Source organism: Aotus nancymaae, unplaced genomic scaffold, assembly GCF_030222135.1.
Source record: "Aotus nancymaae isolate 86718 unplaced genomic scaffold, 86718_ANA_hifiasm-v0.15.2.pri h1tg000029l, whole genome shotgun sequence".
Classification (NCBI taxonomy): domain Eukaryota; kingdom Metazoa; phylum Chordata; class Mammalia; order Primates; family Aotidae; genus Aotus; species Aotus nancymaae.
The window spans coordinates 41529675-41554995 of record NW_026988442.1 but is presented as its reverse complement, the minus strand read 5'-3'; the positions used below and the strand labels follow the sequence as shown (position 1 = coordinate 41554995).

Sequence of the window (25321 nt, the reverse complement as noted above, 5' to 3'; positions counted from 1 at the left end):
CAATCTGTCCTTGCGGGGCCCGAGATCCAGCCAGACAGCCTCCCCGGATCTCAATCTGTCCTTGCGGGGCCCGAGATCCAGCCAGCCTCCCCGATCTCAATCTGTCCTTGCCCTCGTGTGAGCTGCCCGCATGTCACAGAGCCCGTTCCATCTCAACTGTGCCCAAGAGTTTCCGCTCCGGGTTCTCTTCCGAAGCTGGAAATCTTCTCTGGGAGGCCTTTTCCCCCTTAAGCAGCGGGGCCTAGATTGGAAAGGGGAGGCTGGGCTTCCACGACTCAGGGGCTGACGCATAGGAGCAGTATGAAAGCTGGCTCCAGGGGGCATCTGGCCGGGGTCCTGCCGTCGCCAGGGGATGGACAGGTTGTTGAGTGAGGCTGGGCAGGTGACACCCTGGACTCTCAGGGCGACGAGGACGGTCCCACATTCACGCAAACTTCCAAAGGAAGTTTCCCAGATGGTACCAAGACCGATGCGTCCCAAGCGATGACGTTTACTTAGCGTGCCATGCTGAGCTGGTGAGCCAGGGAGATGGGAACTCTGCCTGGAGAAGCGGGCGCCCAACATGTACGTCCGTGCTTGGCCTGGACCTGAAGGAGGCCTTGCCGAATGTGCCGGGCAGGACTTACGTTTCAGGGCTAACGTCTGCCGCGAAAACCAGCCCAACGTGGGATGTGAAAACATCTGAGCACAGCAGCTGAGTCCAGCAATGTGGACGGCCAGACGCACGCCGGGGGATGCAGCCAGCCCCTGTCCTGGCCTCAGTCACCAGTTCCCTCGAGGACAGTTCTGCCCAGGCCCACAAGTACCACCCGGGCCACTCACACGTGGCTTTCCTTCTGGGATCCACTGGCTTCCGAGATGGCCCAGGCAGACGCCCGCGTGGCTCAGTGAGAAGGTGAACGCTGCTGCCTCTGTGCTCGCTGCGAATGGTGCCTGGAGTAGTGGCGTCTGGTCCATGATAAGGCCGGCGGCTCGGGGGCCCACTCCTTTGGTTTCTTGGGCTCAGGTCCATACAGGTAAGCTCGTGGGGCGGGGAAGTTTCAGGGGCTGGAAAAGCTCACAAGCCCCACGTAGGGGCCGCCTGGCTCCTGGACTGGCCCCGCCAAGGGGAACAGGACATTGCAGCTGGCTCAGAGAAGGAGGCCTGTGCTTTTGATTCTTCTTTCTGGCACCCTGAGTGTGCACATGTCTGCTGTGTGTGTGTGTGCGTTTGCTGTGTGCCTGAGTGCACATGTCTGCTGTGTGTGTGTACGTTTGCTGTGTGCCTGAGTGTGTGCATGTCTGCTGTGTGTGTGTGCATGTTTGCTGTGTGCCTGTGTGCTCATGTCTGCTGTGTGTGTGCATGTCTTCTGTGTGTGTGTGCATGTCTGCTGTGTGCCTGAGTGTGCTCATGTCTGCTGTATGTGTGTGCATGTTTGCTGTGCCTGAGTGTGTGCATGTCTGCTGTGTGTGTGTGCATGTTTGCTGTGTGCCTGTGTGCTCATGTCTGCTGTGTGTGTGTGCATGTCTGCTGTGTGCCTGAGTGTGTGCATGTCTGCTGTATGTGTGTGCATGTTTGCTGTGTGCCTGAGTGTGCTCATGTCTGCTGTGTGTGTGTGCATGTCTGCTGTGTGCCTGAGTGTGCTCATGTCTGCTGTGTGTGTGCATGTCTGCTGTGTGTGTGTACGTTTGCTGTGTGCCTGAGTGTGTGCATGTCTGCTGTGTGTGTGTGCATGTCTGCTGTGTGCCTGAGTGTGCTCATGTCTGCTGTGTGTGTACGTCTGCTGTGTGTGTGTACATGTCTGCTGTGTGCCTGTGTGTGCGCATGTCTGCTGTGTGTGTGTGTACATGTCTGCTGTGCCTGAGTGTGCGCATGTCTGCTGTGTGTGTGTGCATGTTTGCTGTGTGCCTGAGTGTGTGCATGTCTGCTGTATGTGTGTGCATGTCTGCTGTGCCTGAGTGTGCTCATGTCTGCTGTGTGTGTGCATGTCTGCTGTGTGTGTGTACATGTCTGCTGTGTGCCTGTGTGTGCGCATGTCTGCTGTGTGTGTGTGTACATGTCTGCTGTGCCTGAGTGTGCACATGTCTGCTGTGTGTGTGCATGTTTGCTGGGTGTGTGTGCATGTCTGCTGTGTCTGAGTGTGTGCATGTCTGCTGTATGTGTGTGCATGTTTGCTGTGTACATGTCTGCTGTGTGCCTGTGTGTGCGCATGTCTGCTGTGTGCCTGTGTGCATATGTCTGCTGTGTGTGTGTACATGTCTGCTGTGCCTGAGGGTGCGAATGTCTGCTGTGTGTGTGTACATGTCTGCTGTGTACCTGTTTGCATGTCTGCTGTGTTTATTGTGTCTGTGTGCATGTCTGCTGTGTGCCTGAGTGTGCGCATGTCTGCTGTGTGCCTGTGTGTGCACGTCTGCTGTGTTTATTGTGTGTCTGTGTGCATGTCTTGTGTGTGTGTGCATGTCTGCTGTATTTGTGTATGCATGTCTGCTGTGTGTGTGTGCATGTCTGCTGTGTGCCTGAGTGTACACATCTGCTGTGTGTATTTGGGCGTCCGTGTGCATGTCTGCTGTGTTTATTGTGTGTGTGTGTGTGCATGTCTGCTGTGTGTGTGCATGTCTGCTGTGTGTGTGCACGTCTGCTGTGTGTATCTGGGCATCCGTGTGCATGTCTGTTGTGTGTGTGCATGTCTGTTGTGTGTGTGTGCATGTCTGCTGTGTGCCTGTGTGTGCGCACACCTGCTGTGTGTATCTGGGCATCCGTGTGCACGTCTGCTGTGTATATTGTGTGTCTGCTGTGTGCCTGTGTGTGCACGTCTGCTGTGTGTATTTGTGTACATGTCTGCTTGTGTATTTGTGTGTGCACGTCTGCTGTGTGTATTTGTGTGTGCACGTCTGCTGTATTTCTGTGTGTGTGTCTGCTGTGTGTATTTGTGTGCACATCTGCTGTGTGTATCTGGGCGTCCGTGTGCACGTCTGCTGTGTGTATTTGTGTGTGCACGTCTGCTGTGTGTATCTGGGCGTCCATGTGCATGTCTGCTGTATTTGTGTGTGCGTGTCTGCTGTATTTGTGTGTGCACGTCTGCTGTGTGTGTGCACGTCTGCTGTGTGTATTTGTGCATGTCTGCTGTGTGTATTTGTGTGTGCACGTCTGCTGTGTGTATCTGGGCATCCGTGTGCATGTCTGCTGTATCTGTGTGTGTGTGTCTGCTGTATTTGTGTGTGCACGTCTGCTGTGTGTATTTGTGTGTGCATGTCTGCTGTGGTGTGCACGTCTGCTGTGTGTATGTGTGTGCAGGTCTGCTGTGTGTATTTGTGTGTGCACGTCTGCTGTGTGTATTTGTGTATATATGCACATGTGTGTATAGCGTCTTCCCACTTGGATTGGTTTTGACAAAAAGGTGTGTTAGCTTCCCAAGCTGGTCCCTGCAATGGTGACGGATGTGTGACTCTCCATGCCAGAACCACACCCTCAGTTGCCTAGCAAAGGCGGTGGCTTCTTCCAAGGCATGGGTGCAGTCCACACACAGGGCTGAGGGGGAGCTGCAGGCGGCCTTAGCCCCAGGCCAAATTCAAAGGACCTGCCTCTTCCAAAGGCCTCCCTCCAAGGGCCACGGCGACCTCATGACTGCCCTCTCATCCCAAGCTGGCTGCATGGGGTGGGCTGGTTTATACACAGATAAGACTGCACCTGCCGATGAGGCCAGACGCAGGTGGCCCTGGTGCTACAGGTGAGGCATTGAATTTGCAGGTGGGGGCGATGCTGAGAGGCAGCTACAGAAGGCAGGGCCGTGGCAGCCACGTGGCAGAGGAGGGTGTGGGAGACCCGGGGCAGGGATGGGGCAGCTGTCGGGTGCAGGAGACTGCACTCTGTGGGAGAGACAGGACAGTGGCCAGCCCCCAGGGCGCCCTGGCTCCTGTCAGCATCCCAGGTCATCCCCATCTAAACACCTGACTGCATCTAACACCACAGCATCTGCTTCCCGGCCTCTGCGGAGCCCTCTCCACAGCCTCTCCCGCCATGCGCGACGGTCTCGGGGTCAGGTCAAGAGCATGGTGCTGGTGAATTTCGTGTGCCGACCTCAGGGGGCCCTGGGCGCCCAGACATGGTTCTGGGTGAGGTTCTGGGTGAGTTTCCGGGTGAAGTTCCGGGTGAGCCACGGCTGTTTCCAGGTGAGATCAGCACGCGAAGGGGTGGCCCTGCCCGGTGTGCTCGGCCTCATCCAATCAGCTGGGGGCCTGGTTAGGGCCAAAGGCGAGTGCAAGGCCTCCTCCTGTGACTGCCTCAGCTGGGGCCTGGTCTCTTCCCGCCTTTGGGCGTGGCCTGAAACGCCAGGTCTTCCTGGGTCTTCGGCGGGAACCTGCAGTGGCCTTTCTCCAGTTCTTGAGCCTTCAGACTCAGGCTGGACCCAAACCCGCAGCTCTCCCAGGCCCGCAGCCTGCAGGCGACAGCCCTCGGGACCTGCCGCTTCCCAGGCCCGCAGCCTGCAGGTGACAGCCCTCGGGACCTGCCGCTTCCCAGGCGCTTGAGCCAGGCGTTTACGATCCATCTCTTCCCACCTGTCCTGTTGCTTGTGCTTCTCTGGATAACTCAGACTAACACAGGCCAGTCCTTCCGTTCCTCAGGCACCCACTTCCTGACACCTGCTGTGTGGGAGCCTCTGCAGGGTCCTGGGCTTCAGGGACTCCCAGGGCACTGTCTCACCCATGAGGAGCCCACGGCCCCCTACGCCCAGGGCATTCACTTAAGAGCTGGGTGCAGGCTGCCCGTGGCTGCGAATCAGAATGGCGTGGGCTGCAGAGAGCCCGTGGGGACAAGAGGCCTGGAGCTCAGAGTCAGCTCCAGTCACCATCCAAGGCCCCAGGAGCTGGGCTTCGGGGAGGAGGCTCTGACGGCACACCACTGTCATTGCTGTCCAGGAACCTTCTGGAGGCCTCAACCAGCTGAGCTCTCCTGTGCACACAAAGCCACTGAAATCCACCCCATTGAGGGAGGCGGGTCCATCACCTCCACGGAGCAGGGCCCTCCCCCACGGCCTGGTACTCCTGATGGCTGCTCCAGAACAAGAGACAAGTCTCCCCTGGAGCTCCGGCCACACGGCTCCATGTAGCCGGCAGGTGGGAAGGAGCTCCCGTCAGCAGAGCCTGGAGCCCGGCTGGTGGCCCTGCCTGTGAGCCACTCCAGGCCCCTGTGGCCGCCCCGCACCGGGCACCCACTCACCTGTGGGCCCATCCTCCCCCCACCCCTCGCCTCCATCCCTGGGAGAACTTCTGAGTCCAGAAGCCAAGTGGAGCCATAGGTGGCTCTCAGCCGAGAAAAGCACGAACCCCTACGCTCCTCCTGTGCAGAGAGAGAGCGAGCTGCCCTTTCTGGGAGTTCAGCCCCCTCCGGCCCTGTCCCTGCTCTGACCCACAACAACTCTGCAGGGGAGGCAGGGGTGAAGTCGCCGCCAGAGGCCTTGGCAGCCAGGGCGTGAATGAGGCCAAGGTGATCAGCTGGGGGATAATGTGTCCCCGGAGCCTCCGGCTGAGGGCAGGCCGGAGAGGGTGTGCGCGTGCGCATGCACCTGCGTCTGGGCCTGTGCCACTGTTAGGAGGAGGCTGCAGGGCCAGAGCTCTCTTCTAAGCTCCTCATGCTGGCCGGGTCAGTCGGCTGCGTCTCTGGGACAGGAGGTCCTTCAGCGGCAAATCCAGCTGACCCTTGACCTCCCCTGCTCTCAAGCCAGGACAGGGGCCTGGGAGGAGCCAGTGGGTGTGTGTGGGTGGCTGACACAGCCCAGCCTGTGGGAACTGGGTGCCAGCCTGCATCCCGTGTGCCACTTCTGCCCACCGACTTCCCTAGACCCTATCCACTTACCCACTTCTCAGCAGGGCTCTCTGCAAAGCACTGGTTCTCAGTGCAGTGCGTAGAAAAGACGCAGGATCTCTGAGAGACCTATTTGGAGCCTGCCAGCCCTGGCCTGCCTGACCTACTGTGGCCCAGCAAGCGTCCGCAGGGAGGCCTGGAGCTGGGCTGGGTGGGTGGAACCCCCTCCACATTAGGGGATGCCCCAGGCCCGGCTTCCAGGCCCTACTCAGAATTTGGAGGCCAGGTGGGACCCCAGGGTCTCGGTTCTCCTTTCTCTTCAGGTTCCAGCCCAGCACTGCCTGGGGAAAGCCGAGTCCCTCCTCCTGGCACCAGACGGCTCTGAGGCTGCCAGCCACAACCACGTGCCTGCCCGGCATCCAGCCCCCCTGAGCGCCCGCCTGCCATCCACACCATCCTCAGCCACCTACCCAGCCACACCTGCCCCCCAAGACACCTGAGACTCTCTCCTCTGTCTCCAAATTCACCCCGGGGTCTCTTCCTCAAGCAGGGTGAATGAGTGAAGGGAGCTTTCGCTTCTTCAGCTTGAGGCACAGACCCCGGGAGCAGCATCTGGGGGCCTCAGCCGAGCCTGGTGCACCCAATTTGCATACCTGGTGACTTTGCACAGGCGAGCAGGCAGGAAGCTACCGCTTTGCATGGGGCCGACTGAGCAAAACGGAGCCGAGGCGCGGCACCAGGCCAGCCCAGAAGGACCCATCCCTCCACCTGGACACCCTGCTTGCACACGGTCTTCGCCCGCTGAACCCGGGAGCATGGGGAGGACGGACGCATCATCCCATCCGTGGAGCCGAAAGCTCTCCTGCCATCCGAGGGCGTGCTTGAGAAGAAGAGGCTGGCTCCAAGCCAGGCAGGTCACAGGCCTCTTTCTGCCTCAGTTTCCCCCATAACAGAGAGATCACAGGAATGGAATGAGCCACTGAGCGTCCTACTCAAAGTGGGACCAGCCAGCACCAGGAGCTCATGGGAGGCAGACTCAGAATGGAAATCCGCCCTGCCCGGCCCCGGGGCCTGCAGGTCCTGCCCGCTGCATGCCCCCCTGCTGGCCGGGCCTCCCCAACCTCCTCCCACAGTTGGGGTGAAAGCGGCTTGTCCTGCCCATGCTCAGGACCCCCACGGTGCCTCGGTTGCTGGTGAGCAAAGGTGTGATGCCACACTCACGCCTTCCTGCATGTGGGGGTCCCTTTACAGACCCGTGGTATTCACGGCTCTCCCTGTCCTCTGGGGAAGGAGAAAGGACCTTCCCAGTTCTCAGGCTAGTCCGTGGGCACAGGGTCTGCTTCCCAGCCTGCTGTGCAGAGCGGCCAGGGCCTTGGGACTCCTGAGGGTAAAGGTGAGGAGGCTGGCAGCCCATGACCTCCCTACTCCAGGAGAGCCCTGTGCACCCCAGGAGGCAGGGCAGGCGGTGGGAGGGAAGAGTGGGCGGCTCAGAGGGGCCACCAGCAAAAGGGCTCTAACCTGACCCCCAACCTGTGGGAGAGACATGACCCAGAAGGGTCCTCGGGGTGCTTGAGAGGCTGCGGGGGGCAGGCTCTGTCCAAATGACCTACCTACGGCCCCTCTCCTTCCAGGTGGCCTCCTAGGCCCATGGTCCTAGGTCCTAGGTCCACAATGTCTCCCAAAGGTCAGAGCCCAGTGGCAAATGAAGGTCCCCAAGTAAGCCTGGGGCAGAATGGACGCCACGCGCCACCCAGAGGGTCCCAAGCTCCCCCTGTGGCTTAGGCCAGAGGGGCAATGCCTCAGGTGCCCCCAAGGTTGCCAGATTTTAAAAACCACCAAGAAAAGGCAGGGTCTGTGGGCAGGAGGGGCCTGGGCATGCACAGGAGGGAGAGGAATCCGGGCTCTCGGCACCTTCAGCAACCCAGCCAGTGGTGGCAAGTCTCACCCTGCGCTTGGGCTGAGAGGCTTTTGCAAAAGGCATGTGGTTTGAAAAAGCATCCCCTTCCCCCAGAAATGTGGTCCCAGGGTCTGATTCTGTGTGATGCTGGTGGGAAGAAGGCTACTGAAAAGAACCAAAGGGTGAGGGGCAGCCAGAGACACACGTGTTTGAGGACAGCCAACAGGCTGAAGGGGTCGCAGGGGCCAGAGAAGGAAGGAGAGCCCCCAGGACCAGGCCGTTCTCTGCAGCCCCAGTCTGCTGCCTCTGCGGAGACCCACGGGAGGACACGGTGGGAGTCTGGTGTCCCGGAAGCAGGGCTAGTTTCCTCCACACACCCCTGGCAGGGCCAAGGCTCTGAGTCACCCAGAACCTGTTAACCTGGCATGTGAGCTGCTGGCGCCTCCCTCCCTGCTCAAGGAGTGCACTCCCCACGTGCCCGTGGTTTCAACAAGTGGGTGAGACCCAGATCTTGCCCAAAGTTGGCAGACGCTCAGCAAGCTTGGGGGGGCCAGACAGCAGCCTGTGTCCCAGAATAAGACCTGTGGCAGGGTCTGAGGCCCGTCCCATGTCCTTGTCTGAAAGCCAACAGTGTGCACCTTGCCAGTCTTGTGAATGACGTGGTCAAGTGGCTCGTGAGGGAACGTCTTGTGTTCTGTCCACGTCCCACTGGAGGAAGCAGAAGGGCTGGCCTGGCGTGGCTCCCTCCCAGCCAGGTGCTCTGAGGGCCCCTTCCTTCCTGCCCCCAGTACCAGGCTGCACGTTGGCCTTTCTGTGGCTCATCTCTGACCACCTAAGAGCACCAGGACCCAACACGTTCAGTCTACGAGTCCACGAAGCCATCAGCAGCACCCACCCGGAAATGGATTCACATTCATGGAGACAGCTAGATCAAGGATGTGTAGGCACACTACTAAGCTCGATCAGTTAACTTTTCATTCTACAACGGACTGAGAAAAGCTTTGCTATTTGGACGTCAGACCGACCTGGAACCAGCCAAGGGGCGCGTCAGAGCCGGGAGGAGCCCCTCACTGCTCTCCGTCACTGCAGTCAGCTGGTCCAGCAAGGAGAGCACGTCCATCCACTCGGCCGCTCTTCACCCGGCCCAGCCTGCCGTGCCTGCCTCGTGCCCAGCCAGCTCTCCACTGTGGAAGGCACTTGCCCAGCTCCTGCTTCAGGGGCCACACCCAGTGAGCCACAGATTAGGTCACGGCCACTCGGGAGGGAAGCTCCCTCATGAAGAATTTTCCAGGCACCACCTGCTGACCTTGCCCAGCAGGAAAGCCCAGGCAGTCAGGGCAGCCTGGTGCCGTCAGCGTCCAGGTCTCTCTCCCACTCCCTCCCGCAGCAAGGGGAAAGTCGGGCTGGGTGGTCTCCTCCCTAGGGACATCCTACTGGTGCCCTGAGATTACTGACAACCCAGAACAGACACTCTAGCCCCGTAACCGTGACCATAACCGTAACCGTAACCGCGGACCCCCCGGCCGCCCCTCGCAGTTGCCTTTTGCCTCTTTAAGAACAGAGTCGTAAAACAGTGATGAGCCCAAGCCTGGAGTCAGACCTTGTCAGCACTCACGAGCTGTGTGGCCTAGAGCGAGTCACTTCACCTCTTGGTGCCTCAGTTTACTCATCTATGAAGTGGGAGTGACAGCAGTCACCTCATGGGTTGCTGGGGGGCACATTCCAGCTCAGCCCCAGCCCCTGCTGTCACTGCCCTTGCTGTTGTTACCAGAGTCACAAGCGGAGCCCGCTAAGGCCAAGGGGCAGTCCTTGGAGATCCGTGCGCCCCACGCTGCTGCGAATGAAAACCTGGCAGACACCGGGCTCCACAGAGCCAGTTTCTGATGAGACGAGGTAACCCGAGTTCCAGACATCACAGCTGAGAAGCAGCGGCCGACAAGCTGGTTGCCTCGCTGTGGAAAACTACTGAGCTCCAGCGTCTCCAGACTGAATCGGGCTGCACAGCCAGTTCCCACGGCGGCTCCAAAGAGTGCCCTTGCACGCCAGGCGGGGGACCCGCAGCCCGAGGGTTCACCAACCACGCGGAAACCTCGCTGCGCTTCTCTCTCCCCTCGGGGCGCCGGTGCGGGAGGCAGCTTTTCCCCGGCAAGTGGAGCCGGTGTGCTCCGGGATTCCCGGTCTAGGGCCGGTCTAGGGAGCTAAGCTGCCCGCGCCTTCCTTTCCATCCTCCCTGGGCTGGGGCGCCCATCGGCACCCGACCCTCTGCCTGCACCTGGGGGGCGCCCGGGTCCCCCCAGCCACGGCCAGGACGTCGCGTGGAGGGGCAGAGAAAGGGGCGCCGCCGCTGCCGGAGACCAGCCCGGTGAGTCTGGCCACAGGGGCCTCTCGGCCCGCGCTCCTCCCCCCTCACCCCGGAGGTGTCTGAGCGCCTCTGGAGCAAACAAAGCCCGGCCGTCCCCGAGAAACTTCCGCGCTTGAAGATTTCCTCCCCAACTCGGCAGCCGCCGCGGCCGCAGGTGGGTGACGCCGCGGAGACGCGTTCGTCCCCGGCCGGACCCGTGGGACCTGCGCCTGAGTGTGCTCCCGGCCACCTGCCCAGGTCTCCCGCCCCGGCCACCCCGACAGGCCCCGCAGGACCCCCAGTGCTCACCGCCTCCGCTCCGCACCCTCGCAGCGGGGGCCCCTTCGCCTCGCTCCGCCCGCAGGCCGCTGGGGAGCGCCCCACCTGCATAGCTGGCAGCGGCGGGCGGCGAATTTCGCCTCCGATCCCGCCCGGTCCTGCCCTCCCCCGCGGAGAGGCTCCAGGCGCTCGGCCGGTGCCCAGGCCTCCCGCTCCCGCGCGCATCCTCGCGGCGCGCCAGCCCCGGCTACGATGGGGGCACCTGCCGCGCTCCTACGCCAGCCAGTCCGGCCCTGCGCTCCCCGCTCCCGGCGCACTCACCGTCCCCGTCCCGAGGCCCGGCCGCCGCGCTGCGCTCCACGCTCTGGCCGCCGGGCCACCCGCGCCGCTTCATTCATCCGCCCGGGCCGCCCCCGCCGCAGAGGGAAGGGCGGGGCTCGCAGCCTCACCCCGCAGCCAATGGCTGAGCCGTCCGGGCCGCCCACGAGGGCGCAGCGGCGGGAACGCGCGGCGGAGGCGCAGTGGGGACCCGGCTTCTCTCTCCCGAGCGCCGCCGCTTCCCGAATCCCCGCTTCAGCCCCGGGGCCGGCATCGCCGCCGCCTCCGGGAAGCCGAGAACGCGCGGGGGAGACGCCGGCCCGGGCCACGCGGCGAGGCGGTTCCGGGCGGACTCGGGATTCGCTCCCGGGCGCGGTGGGACCCGGTGGAGCGGAGACGCCGAGTTTCGGCCCCGCCCTTCGGAAAGGTCGCCGCGGTGTCGGGGCCACGTGGGGCCGGAGGCGGAGGGACTGGGGCGCTACGGGCCGCTCTGGTGACGGTCCCCGCCGGCCCCGGCCTGACCCACCTGTGCGCGCTCGGCTAGGCCGGCGTGGTTGCCTGGGAACCCAGGGAATCTCCGGCCTGTGGCCGTTTCCATAACACCATCCTCTTATTCGCATTAGCCGTGAGGCTGGAGGGGAGGGAGGTGCCCGCCACGTTAGCCACGTTCCCTTCTGCGGCGGGTGGGGCCGTGTTTGAATTCCTGCCCGGCTCCCTGCCGTGTGACCCGGACACTTTGCCCCAGGCCTCCGAGCCTCAGTTTCCTTGTCTGTAAAATGGGGTCAATGACGGATGAGACGGAAGATGTTAGCTCATGTCAGAGCTCATAACTGTCCGAGTATTCACAGGTCACCACAATCACGCTCCACGAAGCTTCCCTTTTAGTATCAGTGAAATTAATTTATTTTTTAAAAGTTTCCGAAAGTCGTGTGTGTGTGTGTGTGAATCCTGAGATAAGTCAGGTAAAGGAGCAAGGACCCCCCACGGCCCCAGGCTGGTGAGGAGGTCCCCATGGGGCCACGGAGGCGGTGCCAGCAGGACGCGGCCTGGCCCTGTAGCATGGGGGGCATTGAGTGTGGACAGGAGACGGAGGCGCTGGAGCTTATGGAAAAGGCCCACGACCCCACGCGGTTATTTATGAAATGGTTTTCCGTCCTCCAGGCTTGGACTTGGTGCCCACTCGCGTCTGGTCCTGGGACCCCCCTGGTGTGTCCCCAGGCCACCCTCCACTTCTCACCCGCTGCTCTTGGGTATCTGCTTCCATTCCTGACACTGTCCTTTAAGAGAAAGAAATGAGCTGCCATTGTTCCAGGATGGAGAGGGAGGGTGAGGCGCTGCTGCAGGGGCTCAAGGCCTGCCAGGAGAGGAAGACGCACACCGGAAGGGCTTCCCCTGCGAGAGAGGAGCCCGGCTTCGCTGCAGACCTGGCCTCAGTGCGGAGTCTGCAGGGAGCAGCATTTCCAAGCAGACCTGGCAGCAGGTGCCTTTGAGAGATAGTGAGCTCCCTGTTACAGGAGGCATGCAAGCGGAGGTCGTCCATCTTCTTGTGATGATGCTGGCGAAGCACTCCAAACGTCAGAAGCAGGATTAGACTCTTCAAAACTTACTTCTGCTTTCTATCCCCCGAAACCATTATTTACACAATGCTTTTCCTTTAAACAATTCTTGTATTTTATTAAAAGGGTACGTTTAGTTTCAAGAAGGTAGTAGGTTAGTGTTGATTACTATAGAGAGGTTACCATAAAAACAGATAAAAAGAAACAAAGTGATATTAAATTCTGGCCAAATACTGCTGCCCATGGAGTGCTCCCGGCCTCCGACCCGCCTCAAACCCCGCCAGGCATTCTGTGGGATTCTTGCGTAGGCACCATTGGAAAGGTAAATCCAGAGCAAACATTTCAGGTATATGAATGTAAAATGCAGGCCCCCAGTCCTGTCCTCACAGGCAGACCCTGGTGCCCAGGCTCCCCAAGAGGCCCCCAGGAGCACCAGGAGGCCTCGACCCAGGCCACACCTGTGTGAACTGCCTGAAGGGTCCTGGCACAGGTCATCAAGGGGTCTGCAGGTCTGGCCCATGGTGGGGTTAATCGGCACCAGCTTTCGGGAGCCGACTCTGTCCTCGGTCTTGCCCTAGAGGACTCGGGGTCAGCTACAGAGCACAGCAGCGTATTGGAACAAGGCCAGCCTGAGTATGTGCCCTGAAATGTTCTGAACTCAGTAAGTTTATCCCAGGAGGGCTTTTTTTCTTTTCTTTTTCTTTTTCTTTTATTCGAAGAGAAAACAAAAGAAAAAGAAAGGGGCCGGGCGAGGTGGCTCACGTCTATAATCCCAGCACTTTGGGAGGCTGAGGTAGGTGGATCACGAGGTCAGGAGTTCGAGACCAGCCTGGCCAAAATAGTGAAACCCCATCTCTACTAAAAATACAAAAAAATTAGCCAGGCGTGGTGGCAGGTGCCTGTAATCCCAGCTGCTTGGGAGGCTGAAGCAGGAGAATTGCTTGAACCCAGGAGGCGGAGGTTGCAGTGAGCCGAGATCGTGCAACTGCACTCCAGCCCAGCAATAGTGTGAGACTCCATCTAAGAAAGAAAGAAGGAAGGAAGGAAGCAAAGAAGGAAAGAAGGAAATGAAAGAAAGAAAGAAGGAAAGAAAGAAAGAAAGAAGGAGAGAGAGAGAGAAAGGAAAGAAAGAAAGAGCGAGCCCTCTGGCTCCTCTGTGGCCTTGTGTGGCCACACTGCTGCCTGTCCGGGCGGTTTCAGGAGACTCGGAACACATGCTGCCTGTGTTTATGGCCAATGACTGTTCCCTGACATCATCCATAGGGCTCCCCAAATAGCTGAGAAGTGCCAGCCCTCTCTCTTTATGGACATTGTCACTTGGAGGAAAATCGATCTCAAGATCAGAAGAGAAGTATAGAGAGAGAAACGTGGTCAGGTCGGGGGCCGGTCAGCGGACAGCCGAGAAACAGAGGTGGGGCCCGGCCTCCGCCCGGGGGTCCAGCCTGAAACTCATCATTCCCGGCTTTGACCAGGAACGGCATCCGAAAAATGACCTCGCTCAGCTATTAACACCTGATTGGAGAACACCTGAAATCCTGCTCATGTTTCTGTGCTTGCTTTTGTTTTGTGATCATATTTCATTTCTATTTTCTAAGAATTTTGCATATGTATTAGCCGACTCATTTGAGACTGCCTGTCCTTCCTTGACTTACCAAAACAAATGGCCATTTCAGATAATGGACAAGTCTCAGAAATGATGATTTCAAAGTCTAAGGCTGCGGCCACGCGGTGGAGGCTCTAGAGGAACTTTCTAAAAAATAGTTAAAGTTATGGCTGCACTGTTTTGCATGAGGAAGAGGATTTTGCTGAAGCCTGACGGCGGTCGGGCTGCAGGCAGGCGAGGCGTGGCTTGACCTCCCCAGCTACAGAGAGACACGGTTCCGTCTATTAAATTCTGTGTTCAGGTAAGGAGTTCGGATCATGGTGCCACCCACATGTGGGCTGGCGGCTGGCACACAGCTTGGAAAGAAGAGAAGCACAAGGTCAGAGTGGCCTCAGGAAGAAACCCAGCCCAGAGCTGCACAGATGTCTGGGATGGAGAAACTTTGTGGGAGAATTAAGATTGTCAGGTTAGGGAAGGCCACAGGTGGCTGGGAGGCTCTTTGGTAGCAAAATTCCATGGATGATAAAAAGCATTTTCTCTCTTGGAAATCGACAGTCCATCCTGTCGGGAGCCCCTTTGGAGCAGGGTGTGGCTGGAGAGCCCAGCTTGCCGGCCATGCCGCAGGCGACGCACCGACTTTCCCCGGCTTCCCTTCCTGCTCTTCCCAGTGATCTGAGTCCTGCGGGGCACACGGCAAGCCCTCCGTGGGACCAAGATTTCCATCTTCCATCCACGCCCCTTTGCTGGCATGAGACGTGACCCGAGGCACTGGCCCCACTGAGCTGGGCCAGCGCCGAACAAACGCTGTCCTCCATCTAGGGACAGTAGCCTAGCAATCCAGAGCAACAGTGGCCTCCTGCTGTCCTCCCTCCCGCCGTCCTCCCTCCCGAAGTCCTCCCTCCAGCCCTCCTCCCTCTCGCCCTCCTCTCTCCTGTCCTCCTCCCTCCCGTCCTCCTCCCTCCCGCCGTCCTCCCTCCCGTCCTCCTCCCTCCCGTCGTCCTCCCTCCCGTCCTCCTCCCTCCTGCCTTCCTCCCTCCCACCCTCGTCTCTCCCATCCTCCCTCCCGCTGTCCTCCCTCCTGCCCTCCTCTCTCCCATCCTCCTCCCTCCCGTCCTCCTCCCTCCCGTCCTCCTCCCTCTCGCCCTCCTCCCTCCCGTCCTCCTCCCTCCCGTCCTCCTCCCTCCCGTCCTCCTCCCTCCCGTCCTCCTCCCTCCTGCCTTCCTCTCTCCCACCCTCCTCTCTCCCGTCCTCCCTCCCGTCCTCCTCCCTCCCGTCCTCCTCCCTCCCGTCCTCCTCCCTCCCGTCCTCCTCCCTCCTGCCTTCCTCCCTCCCACCCTCCTTTCTCCCGTCCTCCCTCCCGCTGTCCTCCCTCCCACCCTCCTCCCTCCCGACGTCCTCCCTCTGCGTCTCCCAGAGCACGATGACTCCAGGGAAACAGACTCAATTCAATCTTTGTCTGTTTCGGAATCTGTCACCATTAAAAGTGGCTACTAGGGAGTGTGATTCCTTTGCACCCGGCCTCAGGTCTCAGGCGTTCTTCCAAAATGCTGGTGGATGGTGGGAACTCTCCCTGGGATCATAGACAGCCAGATAAATCACATGTGAATAACCTGCATTTCACCTGCTGACACAGGGTGGCCTTCTTGGTGGTGGGGACGGAAGTTTTGATCCAGGAGAACAAAGACCCTCATTCACAAGCAGCAGGGCCCGTCGACCTCAGCCTTCAGCTTCTGGGCAGGCAGCCTCGTTACGCTGTCATGTTCTCTTTAGAAGCCACCTTCTAATTTCTGTGTGTTCAGAGCCTGCTGTTAGAGATTAGGTTTGGGGTAAAAAAAACTGGAGTCTGGACTTCCCTCCCCGGCCAGATGGTCTGAGCTCTGAGACGTGATTTGAGGACACCTGGCATGCCCTAGGTTCCAGGGGCCACAGATCAGCCAACTGGGGGAAAGGCCACTGCATGCCGGTGGCTCCGTGGTGCAGGCATGTGGACCTGCAGGAAGAGACGTGCTGGCTCCTGGCATCTGCAGAGCACCAGCCCTGTCCACACCAGGGCCGTGGCTGCCCACGGCCTCTCTAGAAGGGTCATCTGGATTTCACTGGGGCTCTGCTTGTGTGGTCTTCTGCACACACTCTTATGAAGAGGCAAATGTCTGCCAGCCTGAGGGTGTCTGGAGCTGCCCAGGTCTGATGGCTCCCGAGCCTGCCTCCTGGTCTGGGGGTGGAGGTGTTCACAGGGTTCACTTGGCTGGGATCTCACAGTCCGGAAGGGCCTTGAGTTAGGTAAGTGATGACCTTAGCTTCCAATATGACTGTGCGTGCGGTCCGGACATGCTGGGCCACACACCCCATCAGGTCTCCCACTGGCTCTCATCCCGGCCCGCCCAGTGTGACTGGCAAGACTACACTGCATTGAGGGTGTTCATATTAAAAGCATTAAACACAAACATGGGCATCGTTGGCGATTGTCTGCAGCCGTCTTTGGGCATTCGCTCCCTCGAGTCCCATTTGCTGGGACTTTGGCAAATGGAAGTGGGCAGTCCCTGTTGTAAGGCTGGTTGCCTCACTGGGAGCATGGACACACCCCCGCCTTGCCGGGAGCTCGGACGCTCCCCACTCCCTCGCTGGGAGCTCGGACACACCCCGCCTTCACTGGGAGCCCGGAAAAAAAGCCCCACCAGGACCTGCCCGATACCATTTTGTCCCATCCGGGCCCCACTCACCTTGGGCACAACCAGCTGGACGCCTCCACTCCCTATGAAACCCCCCATCTGAGAGAAGTCCGCGCGACTTCTCCGGCCCCTCCTGTCGGACCGCAGAACCTCGTCCGGGAGCCTGAATAAATTCCTTTGCATCTGATCTTCTTGTGCTGGCCTCAGTTTCTTCACTTTAAACTCAGCAAGAACAAACCTTATACCTGTCCCCCATCCAGGGCCCTGGCACCTTCCCCACCAAGCTGTCACCTCAGAGGAACTAGGAGCTTTGGAGCTTTCTCTGAGGACATGGACACCCCCGAGCAGCCTCACTCACTTGGGGATGAAACAAAGGTGACCTGACCTGCCCTTTGAAAGCTCCCTGACAGCGTGCAGAGCTCATTAATGGGGGAGGTCAGGTGAGAGAACGCAGAGGCACAAAAGTGGGGATGCCTGCAGGTCCCTGAGGCTCCTTCCTGCACCGTGTCTGCTGTCCACCAGGCCCGTGACCCTGGAAGCCACTATGACCACGTCCATCTTGTGTGACCTGTTCTGCCCTGGAACGTGCTGCCAGGGGCTGTGTGAACTGTCAGAGCTAGTGAACAATATTTAAGCCTACATAGGAGCAAGGAAATCTTCCAGAACTTTCTGTGGTTAGGTGCCATGCAATCAGCATCCTGCAGGCAAGCCGGACCCTTTCCTACATAGGAGAATTTTCATTTTCCCCATCACAGGGTAGAAATGGGATTTTCTGGCTCACTGAGAGGCCTGGATGTTCTACTTAAACCCCAGGAACGTGGAGCTCCAGAGGAGATTAGAAGAGCCAGCTCAATTTCCTGACCCCAGATGGTTTGTTCCATCTGCAGGAAGGGGGTGGCCCCACTCGTCGGCCGGGCTGAGTGGCCTCTGCGCTGCACTCCCCTGCGTGCCCTCCTGGCCCTTCCCATCCCCCGGCCCCTCCTCTGGTGGGGGCTGGAGCGGGGGCTGGAGCCAGGCCTGCTGGGCCCCTCTGTGCTGTCACAGAGGCTTGATTCCCCCAGACATGCTCCCACAAATCCTTCCAGGCGTTCTAGCCACGCTGCTGAGGTTGCCACAAAACCTGGTCATTCCCGTGCCCAGCCACCTCCTCTCGTGCCCGCACCACCCTCCCCTCCTCTGCCACCCTCCTGGGCAGACTCCCACCTCAGCCCCTGAAGGGGCAACCACACCCCCCTTTCCTCCCCAGGGCTAATCCCGCTCCCTGCGTTTCCATCCAAGCCCCCAACCCCGGTCCCCATCTTAAAACATGGAGACCTCAGTCCGTCCTGCCCCGTTTGCTCTGCCTCCTCAGAGGGACCGCAGGAGACCAGCTTCAGGCAGGCGCAGCCTGGCCACACCCTGGCCTCTGTGGCCATCTGTGTCCTGCCCAGCCCCAGGCCATGTCTGCAGTGAGGCATCCTCCAAGTTCCACCCTCGGAGGCCTGTGCCAGACGGTTTCCATGTGCCCGGGGGCTGCCATGCGTCTCTTGAACTGCACCCCCAGACCACGACATGGCCCCGGGCCTCCTCCTCCGACCCGTGTGGCCCTCTGCTGCTGTCCCATCTCACCGCATGACCTGAGTGTAAGCCCAGAACACTGGGGTCCCCGTTCTCCGCCAACGCCCCATCTGTTTTGCGGCTGCAGAGTCGAGTTTGCTTCCAGAACACACCTGCAGCCTTGCACTCCCCACTTCTGCGTTCTCTGTTACCCACACCCACCCCGTCCCCTCGTGTCCCCCGCCAGCCTCCTGGCCTCTGCCTGTGCCAACGTCAAAACCCACTCCCCATGCAGCACCCAGAGGAGAGACCTATTTCTTTGTCTCCAAAAGGCCACTGGGAGACTCGGTGTTTCTTTGGGCAGGCCTGTCCCAAGGCTGGGTACATTCCTCCTGGGTGGCCCCTGACACCCAGCAGATATCACCTCAGTCACCACCCAGGGCACCTCTGCCCTGAGCCAGGTGCCACCACGCCAGGCGTCTCCCAGGATGGTCCGGCAGGGGTTCCTGCCAGCTCCTCCCACCCTCACTCTCCACCTTGTCACTCTCTGTCTCCCGCCTCTCCCCCCGCACCACCAGCCATGTCACCATCCAACACAGGGCGCCGGCCCTCCCTCTCTTCCAGACCCCGACACCCGTCCAGGCCTTCCTTGGCTGGCTTGCCGCTGTGTTCCCCAGCTCAGTCCTGGAGACTCATGCCTGCAGCAGCCCTGCTTCCCACCAGCAGGAGGACGGCCTCCGAACCCCAGGCCTGGAGCCCCCAGAGAAGGGCCCCCCTCCCCCACTGTGGCTCTAGGCAGGGCATCTGGATGGGGTGGGGTCCCAGGAGAGGGAGGCACTGGGCCGGCCGGGCAGGCCAGGCCAGGCCAGGCAACATGGGACAATTTCCGGGAGAGGAGAAGGGAGTATGCTGGGAGCTTCAGGAAGACCGACCTGGGGTGGGGGCTGGGGGCCTTGGCTGGGCCTGGCCGTTCTCAGCCAACTTCCCCTTCTCCTGGGCTGCTCCCAGGTGTCAGGCTGGGGCACTTGGCATTTGGCGGATCGCCAGCCCTGCCTCTGCACCTCCCCTGAGGAACCCTGCCCTGAGCCCGGAAGCCCCTCCCACGTGTCTGCAGAGCTGTGAGGGTCTCGGTTTATTCCGCTCCTGTTCCGACCGCACATTCTCCTGGTGTTAGGAAATGACATGAGTGACCGCTGTGTGTGCCAGAGCTGCCAGGGTGGGGGGATCGGTGCTGGGGGCGCTGCACGTTCCCAGGCCCCGTGTCAGCCTCTCTCAAGCCTGAATTTGGGAAGATGGGGCCAGTGAGGGCAGCCGCCGCTCACCCCCCGCCCACGGCCCCCGACTCCCTGCCTTCGGGGAACTTCAGGTTTCAAATTTGAATTAATTCATTTTTTAAAAATCAACAAATAAAAATGCTACATAAAACTTTCAACGTGTTTTTCGACACACGTATGCTCTGAAATGGCTAGATGAAGGGATTAGCACAGTCATCCCTCACTCACGAACATTTAAAATCCACTCTCCAGTTTTTAAGTATACATTACTAACTCTAATCACCACTCTGCACACCAGAGCTCCAGAACTGACTCATCTTGTGACTGAAACTCTGTGCTCTCTGGCCAACACCTCTCTCCTGCCCCTCCAGCCCCGTAACCACCCTCCTGCGCTCTGTTCCCTGAGTTCAAGTTGAATTTCAGAGTCCACGTGGAAGTGAGCTGATGCGGGGTTTGTCTGTCCGTGCAAGGCTTATTTCACTCAGCATAATGTCCTCCATGTTGCTGCAAACGACTGAATCTCATTCTCTCATTCGGTTTTCTGTTTTTGAGACGGAGTCTCGCTCTGTCTTCCAGACACCATCACAGCTCACTGCAACCTCCGTCTCCCGGGTTCAAGCGATTCTCCTGCCTCGGCCTCCTGAGTAGCTGGGATTACAAGAGCGCACCACCACGCCCAGCTGATTTTTGTATTTTCAGGAGAGACGAGATTTCACCATGTTGGCCAGGGTGGTCTCAAACTCCTGACCTCAGGTGATCCCCCCCACTCGGCCTCCCGAAGTGCTGGGATTCCAGGCGTGAGCCCTGCGCCTGGCCTCATCTCATTCGTTTTTATGACTGAGTAGTCCTCCGCTGTGCGTCTGCACCACACGTGTGACACGCAGCCACCTGCTGCTGGACACTCAGGCTGCTTCCACATCTCGGCCGTTGTGAGCAGTGCAGCAACGAACCCAGGGTGCTGGTGATCCCAGGATAGTTGTAGTTTTAATTTTTTGACGAACTCCCATCGTGTTTTCCATAACGGCTGCCCTAATTTACATTTCCACCCACAGTGCACAAGGGTCCCTTTTCTCCACGTCCTCCCCAGCGAGCTGCCTTTCGTCTGTAATTTCCCTCCGCACAGGTGGGAGGCAGTAGCCCATTTGGTTTTGATTTGCATTTCCCTGAGGAGCCGTTGGGAGCATTTGTCACGTGCCTGTTGGGCATTCGCCTGTCTTCTTTGGAGAAATGCCTGTGGAGGCCACTGGCCCCTCTTACAATTGAGCTCCTTGTTTTCTCGCTGTGTGATCCCACATCTACCAGGACATCTGTTCCTTGTGGGATGGTCGACTGGAAACATTTCCTCCCGCCCGGCCGGAGGCCCCCTCTTCCCTCCGCTTGCTTCCGTGCCGCGCTGAAGCTGTTCGATCTGGTGACTCTCGGGGTCTGTTTGTGCTGCCTTTGTTTCAGGCTCACATTTCCAGGGATTTCTTAAACGTGCACCTGCACACTGTCTGTGGGAACGCACGGCGCTGTAGCCACTGTGGAAAGCGGTAGGGCCGTTTCTCAAAAAATTAAAAATCCAGTTCCACTTCTGGGTATATACCTCCCAAAATGGAAAGCGAGGACACGAGGAGCTGTTCACCCACCCGTGCCTGTGGCAGCAATATTCACAGTCACCAAAGGTGGACACACCATGGTGTCTCCAGACGGAGGCACGGACCCCTAAAACCTGGGCTGTCCACGCAGGGGGCTGTCACTCAATCTTAAAACCGATGGAAGTTCTGACGCCTGCCACAACATGGGTAGACCTGGGGACATAACGCTCGGTGAGCTCAGCCAGTCACACAGGGACAAGTATGGTGGCATGAGTCTACTTAGAGGAGGCCCCTAGTCGCGTTCCCCGAGCCCGACAATAGGACGGGGGTTACCAGGGCTGGGGCAGCCATGTTTACTGAGTAGAGTTCCGAGTGTGCAGGATGGACAGTGTTCTGGAAGTGGGTGGTGGCGATGAGCCCACATGTGAGTGTGCTCGGTGCCACCAAACTGTGCACTTTACCGCCACGAAGGCAGGGATGGCTGCAGCGTCTGGAGCAGGCTGGAGCGGCTGCAGCAGGAAGGTGGCGGTGGTGGTGGCAGGAGTGACTGTGGGACTCCTGCAACCCACGTCCCCGAGGCAGCTGACTGCACCACCCCAACCTCACGAGGCGGGGCAGGACACATTCCCAGGCCCAGGGCCTCCAGCACACTCAGCCTCACTCCCCGCTGTGTCTCAGGAGCCCGTGAGCACTTGGCCAAAGGCACAGCGGGACTTGTGGGGCCGGCCCAAGGTTCATTTGTTCGAAGCTGGTAGAGGCCACCGAGCCACCTGCATTTCACGCATCGCCACTGCAGGGAAGACACGGAGAGGAGGCAGGCAGTCCCCACTCCTGGGATCCCCCAGAGCCCACTGCCCCCGGGAGCCACCGCAATGGGGCCGGGCAAAGTCACTCGCTGGCAGGAAAGAGCATGGTTGGGCATGGAGGGATGGGCATAGAGGGGTCCTGAAGCAGAGCTGGGCCCCAGGGCGATGCCTCGCTCCACAGAACCAGCAGGAGCTCCCAGCGCAATTGCAGCCGCCCAAGCTGCAGCTGCCACCCAGGCACCTCTGCTCTCTGGGAGCTGGGGGCAGGGAGCAGGCAGGAACCCCGCCTTCCCGGGACAGCTACAGCCGCCCAAGTCACGGCTGTGGACCCAGGCATCTCTGCACTCTCAGGGGCCTGGGAAGGCCCCCTGTCCCCACAGGCTCGGAAGTGGCTGCTCCCACTGTCGGAACCCACCCTGATTATGCAGCAAAGTTGAGGCTGAGCCTGGGCACCGTTGCCACCCGGCCGGTGTGCACACATCTGGGGCAGTGCTCACATGCCAGTCCCCTGCCACCTTGGCCCCCTCTGGACTTCGGGCACCAATGAGCACAGGAGGGAGGCTGAGGAGGGTGCTGGGGCAGCTCGGTGCTGACCGGCAGGTGCCCCTTGGCACAATCAGCCTGGGTGCCGTGGACAGCAGCAGACAGGCTCCTGGTGGAAAGGGGTGGGACCCTGGTGAAGCCCCACCTTCAAGCCTGGGAGGGCCTGAAGTCTGGGGACTGGGCTGCTGGTCCCACGGACCAGAGTGGGAACTTACGGAGCCTTCTCCAAGCCCGTCCATGGCCACCCATGGGCCAGTTGCACACACTTCCTCCCCTCTGGGGCCCATAAAGCGTCCCAGATGTTCCAACACTCAGGAAATGTCCTCTTCGTCCTGCTCAGCCTCCGCTTGTCCGCGTACCTCATTCTTCCTGCTCACAGGACCAGAACTGGTGACTCACAGAATGTTGGGCTGAAAGAGCTGTAACACAAACAGGGCTAAACACGCCCCTTGCTTACCACGTTGAGGGTGACAAGGAGAGGAGAGTGAAGGAGCGGAGAGCTGTGGCCTTTCGGGGAGCCCAGACCTAGGAGTCACCGGAGCCAGGGCTGTGCCACCCTCTTTAGGGCCTTTCAGGTCTCGGCTCCAAGCTTCCGGGCGCCACAACGTTCCCCAGTGTCAGCCGTGGAAGCTGCTTATGGCCCGCCTGGTCCAGCTGCAGCCTCGCAGGGAGCTGGTGCCCATGCTGGTGCCTGGAGCTGCCCGCCCCGCTGCAGCTGGCACGCCTGGCTGTGAGCAGTGGCCGGATCACACTTGCTCACACACCTCTTGCTGCTCCTTGGCTGGCTCACCCTTGGCAGACGTGGGATCCAGGCCGGCAGCACGGGCTGAGTGCCGCCTGCCAGGCCAAGTGGGCGGAACAAGCCCAGCAGGTCCCAGCAAAACTTGGGCAAAAGTGCCACCAGCCACGGAGACTTCTAGCTGGCAAAGCGACACCCCAGGGATCCCGTTACAGTAGGAACTTTTATGTTACGTGTTTTTAAAAACACGCCGGAAGACAGGGCTCCCCACACTGCTGGTGGGGCGCAGAGGCGCTGTCTGCGGAAGCTTGGCAGCTTCTTCCCAAGAGGAGCACACACTGTTGTAGGATCCGGCAAACCTGCCCCACTAGAACTGAAACCTCGCAGCCACACAAAGCCTGAACACAAATGTGTGCAGAGGGTTTATTCAGAAGCGCCCCAAACTGGAAGCGACCATAGGCCCTTTCCCCGGGGTTGGAAGGAGAAACAGGGGCGCCTGCACAGCAAAGCAAAACCCCGTTGCTCTGTAACATTTTACTTACACATTTATTTATTGACTTTTTTAGGGATGGAGTCTTACCGCACTGGAGTGCAGTGGTGCGATCTCGGCTCTCCGCAATCTCCGCCTCCCAGGTTCAAGCGATTCTCCTGCCTCACCCTCCCAAGTAGCTGGGATTACAGGCACCCACCACCATGTCCAGCTAATTTTTGTATTTTTAGTGGAGATGGGGTTTCACCATGTTGGCCAGGTTGGTCTCGAACTTCTGGCCTCAGGTGATCCTCCCGCCTCAGCCTCCCAAAGTGATGGGATTACAGGCGGGAGCCACTGCGCCCAGCCTTACACCTTAATTTTAAAACCCTGTGTGTGTATATATATGTATACCTTACTTTATACAATACCCTGTTTATATATAAATATATACACATATGTGTATATGTATATGCACCTTACTTTACAAATGATGTTTACAAACCGCCTGCACTAGGCCTCTGCTTTGTGTGGCCCAGGCTGGGGCAGTGCGTGCAGCTGCTGTGAGCACAGGCTTGGGATTAGCTGACATGGATTGGATTATTGGCTTTGAGAGATACCAGCTGCGTGACCTTGGGCAAGTCATCTCAATCTCTCTGAGCCTCAGGATTTTCATCTTTAAAATGAAGTTAATAAGAACGTCAAGGTCATAGGGCTGTTGGGAGCACCGATGCCACAACACTCAGAAAGGGCCGTGCCCGGCATGCTCAGGGCCAAGTAACCACAGGGATCCATTCACTCCACAAAGTGCCTGGAGCCCTGCAGGGGGCTGGGTCCTGGGCTCCGGGAATGTGGCTCTCCCAGGGCACTCAGGGAAGATGGATCAGACAGAAAAGTGAACACACAAATAACAAGCTAACTTTAAGTAGTGATCAGACACACAGGGAAGTCTCACAGTCCTACCTGTCGGGGGTGGGGGGCGGGGGGTTGCACAGGCCTCTCTTAGGGGATGGCATTTAGGCAAAGACCCCAGTCTCAGCAGGTGGCTGGCCAAAGTATGCCCTAGGAGGGGGCAGCAAGAACACAGGCCCTGGGGGCAGGCACAGAGGCCCCTGAGTGGCCGGAACAGAGCAAGGAGGGGCTGGACGGGGCCCTGGGGGAGTTCCTGGTCTCCAGGGCTATTGTGGATCTCATAGCGGGGTCAAGGGGCTGAGAGGTTTTCTGTGCCTGGGTCTTGGCCCTGGCTGGATGGCAGGTTTTACACTTGGCTGAGTGAGGCAGGGGTCACTTCCTGGACCTGGCTGACCCAGCTCCTAGTGGCAAATTACTCATGCCTGGCTGCATCAGATTAGGGAAATGGAAAAACCCCAAGAGTGCTAATAAACATTGTTATCGTAACCGTCTTTATTTACATCTCTAAGTGACCTGAGAGACATTAACTCCTGCCGTGGTTTGGATGTGTCCCCCTAAAAGCTTGTGCTGGAAATGTCATCCCCATTGTGACGGCACTGGGAGGTGTGGCCTCCAGTGAATGGATTCGTGCGGTGATCTTGGGAGTGGTTCCTTATCACAGAGGAGTTCAGCCTCCTCCTGCTTTCTCTCTCCTGCCCTCTCTTCCAGCTTCTCCAGTGGGGGGATGCAGCATGAAGGCCCTCACCAGACGCCAGTCCTCAATCCGAGCTTTGCCAGCCTCCTGAAGTGTGAGCTAATACATTTCTGTTCTTTATAAATCATCCGGTCTGTGGTATTCCGTTGTAGCAGCACAGAACAAATGTGGACAGTTTCCTCTGAACAGGCCTCATTCCCGGTGACAGAGGCACCTTCTAGGGCTGCTCCTGCCTCCTGGCCTTGGCTTGCCACTTGGAGAGGGTGAGCTTGGAGTCCCAAAGCCTGTTTCCACTGAGCCAAAACCCTCTCTTGCCTTGTAGGCAA

At 59.3% G+C, this 25321-nt stretch overlaps 1 protein-coding gene across 1 annotated transcript in view; it reads right to left on the bottom strand.

Moving 5' to 3' along the window:
• SLCO4A1 (solute carrier organic anion transporter family member 4A1) overlaps positions 1-10648 on the bottom strand; it is a 37810-nt gene extending 27162 nt beyond the window's left edge. Inside the window, exon 1 of the mRNA XM_012440678.2 lies at positions 10621-10648. The gene's annotated coding sequence lies outside the window, so the exon portion shown is untranslated. The remainder of the gene's footprint in view (positions 1-10620) is intronic.
• Between the last annotated feature and the right edge of the window lie 14673 nt (positions 10649-25321).